The sequence below is a fragment of the Coptis chinensis genome, chromosome 8 (genome assembly GCF_015680905.1).
Source record: "Coptis chinensis isolate HL-2020 chromosome 8, ASM1568090v1, whole genome shotgun sequence".
Lineage (NCBI taxonomy): Eukaryota > Viridiplantae > Streptophyta > Magnoliopsida > Ranunculales > Ranunculaceae > Coptis > Coptis chinensis.
Window position 1 is genome coordinate 56,190,291 of NC_141463.1, and position 3,320 is coordinate 56,193,610.

At 34.1% G+C, this 3,320-nt stretch overlaps 1 pseudogene; it reads left to right on the forward strand.

The window, feature by feature from the left end:
• The first annotated feature begins 1,307 nt into the window (after positions 1-1,307).
• LOC147482039 (ruBisCO large subunit-binding protein subunit alpha-like) lies at positions 1,308-2,904 on the forward strand (annotated as a pseudogene).
• The last annotated feature ends 416 nt before the right edge of the window (positions 2,905-3,320 follow it).

Consider the following 3,320-nt stretch of genomic DNA (forward strand, 5'->3'; position numbering starts at 1 on the left):
GCCATATGGCCGGGCTCTTTTAGAGATTCCACTTTTATTTCCACTTTTCATCTTGCGTGGTTGATATCTTCATAAAAAACCTAAAACTTAATGTTGTGTTCCCATAGAATTATCATCCCACCTAGTGTAGTTGCTTCCATATGTGTTTTAGTAAAGGACCATAATCTATTGAATTGGTATCTCCAATGCATCTTCAAGGTTGTCAAAGTGGCATTTAAATTTGAATTTACTTAGTAACAAACCAATTCCTGGATTATTTTCCAAATGAGAATCTCCATAGCGTGTGCTTCAAATCTTCTTCTTGTTTCGCACATACGTTAAAGCAACACTCCCTACCATAGGATGACATTCAACTCAATAATTAGTGTTGATACCCTGGCCAATCATTTTCCAATGTTATCTAAACCTTCTCTATAAAATGTTCCTATTACTTCAAGTCCTAGATTGCCCTCATCATGAACTCCATCTGTTTTGATCTTGACCTCAGACATGTTAGGGGTCAACCATATTATTATGTGTAGTGACAAATTCGCTAGCTAGGTACTCCCAATCATAATCACAAATTTAGAATTTAGCCTCAATTCGGCAAGGATGAAATCATTAAGTCATACAAATTCGTTAAGAAAATCGGAAAAAATCGGAAAAGCCATAAATAATTAAAACATAAAATAGTATGCAGTATGTGATTATGCATCATGTCAAGGTTACTTTAGGCATATATCAAATTCAAAATTTGCAAATATATATGTAAAGTCTTGTTATATCTTACGATATCCTACAAATAATTGCAATTTAGAAAATAAAATATTAAAATAAATGAATAGAAAGCTATCAATCATAAAAAAAAAAAAAAAAAAAAAAAAAATCACTAAAAATTAGTAAACATTGAGAATTATGAGACCTTTACCCTTTTTATTGTTTATTCGTTTTGAAATTCGGTAACCTGTCAATTTGGAGACTTTTTACGTTTTTTTTTGAAAAATCAGAGATTTTTGTGACTATGCTCCCAATATGCACGAATGTCCTCAAAATTGTTATTTTTGTAAAGTGGTAATTTTTTAGCGATCACGGTTCTACTACTCGACAAAGTTTGTAATTAATGGCTCATTGGTTTATTTGATTGTGGTAGCATAGCCTAAATTCAGTGAGTTGTTTAGGTAAAAATCAACAAAACCACTCCAATTCAATCAGTTCCGAGTCTTAAATTTTAATCAGCTAATAAAACTCTTCATGCTATACTAAGCTACATGTATCAATAATGACACGCGACCCAATGATCTAGTTACTATTTGTGCCACAAATTGCATATGCATAGCGTTGTAGCTATTGAATTGGCTACATTGCTAACCATTTCTGTTCTCAATCTGGTATTCATAAGAGACCACAAAGACTGTGGTAGCATTAACCTAGCAGGACTACAGGAATGCTCCAAATTCTTCTATTCAAAATTTGCAACTCACTCTCATATGTGAACTTTCAGTTCCTAAAAATTTTAGCAATAATAAGATTTGTTATACATTAGGACTCCCCTAATTATTAGCAACACTTATATTAGCAAGGATAATGAAATCACACAAACAGACGTACCATAAATACAGTTATAGCATCACAAACCTTTTGCTTACACCGAGGAATTCAATGACGGATAATTATTAGCATAATTTTTTAGAATTGATTTAGCAATTGGAGTTATATAAAATTTCCTTGCGAGATGTTGATTGACTTATTAGATATGTTGATTGACTTATTAGGAAACTTCTTAAGATTAAGAGCTCATGCTGTATTATGAAGCTTCTTATGATTTAAGAGTGTCCACATGGCATACCTCTCTCTCAAGAACGTGCCACATAGGAAATAGATAGTCCACATAAGATGTACTCTGCTTTAATATAGAGAGAGGTGTAGGTGATTGTATATATATATATATGATTTTTTTTCGATAATAGTATATTTATATATGAAAAATAAGAGTTTACATTAATAGAAACTTTCTAGAATATTCGGTAGATGTCCTCTTAGAACTCTAACTATATGTACTGTGTATAACAAAGACTGCTCTTTGGGAAAAAGGTTGCAAGTAAAACAAATGACTCTGCTTAGTGATGGAACAACGACGACATAGGTTCTTGCCCGAGAAATATTTAAATTAGGTTTGTTGATTGTTACATCCAGTGCAAATTTAGAGAAGACTAAGAAAGTAAGTGATAAGACTATACAGGGTCTAGTGGCAGATTTAGAGAAGAAAGCAAAGCCCATTGAAGGTCGCATAGTGTTAAAGGTATATGAGTACGTCTTTTCATATTATTTGGATGGTGTAATAAAGATTTAGGTTCTTTATATCTAATCCCATTGCACTTATTACTGTTATCTAAATGGTCCATTGTGCTAGTATCTATGTTTCATTAATCATTTTCTCCCTGGTGCATTTCAGCTGTTGCCACTATCTCTGCTGGCAATCATGAGACTATTTCTTGATTGCTGATGCTGTTGATAGGATGGTATTTTGTGTATTGACTTTTCATCATCCTTGGTGACAATAATTGATGTTGAAGGAGTGGAGGTTTGTATCGTTTCACGACGTCCTTGCCTATAAGTTTTTCTATCTATGCGTAAATGGTGCATAGTTTTTATGTCCTGCTGTGGTTCCCTCAGATCTCACTATGCTTTGGTGTATTATATTAAATTGGCAGAGACTACATCTTCCCACAGTTTGTGACAAGTCCAGAGAAGTTGATTGCTTTGTTTGAAAATGCAAAGGTGTTGGTGACTGATCAAAATATTTCATCGACAAGAGATATAAATCCTTTGTTGGAGAAGACAACCCAATTGCGATCACCGCTACCTATTATTGCTGAAGATGTCACTGGGATGGCTTTGGATACCCTTGTTGTGAACAAGCTATGAGGTACCACCAATGTTGATGCAATCAAACCACCATGTTTTGATGAGAGGCGAAAGGCTCTTGTGTAAGATATTGTCATTCTAACAGGTAAGACGTTTATTGTTTCAAGAACAGAATTTGCACATTGTGAATATGAATTCTATTATTTATAAAAAATTTCTTTTTATACATTATCCATAAGCATTGGAATCCTGTGAGTTTGTGACGTTAGGCTTGTCTTTATGTGTTCTTAAAAGGACAAATCTGTCAAGGCAGTCAAAGGGGTTAGTTAGGTGGCGTCAATGCTGCCCACAGCTTTGGTTGGGAAACATAACGCCTTGCCCCTCGCCTCGCCCGACAACATAGTTTCAGTTGGTGGAGCATGATTACATAACTTGAATTGTCTTTTTCGTGTCATAGGGTTCTTGAGTTCTCATAC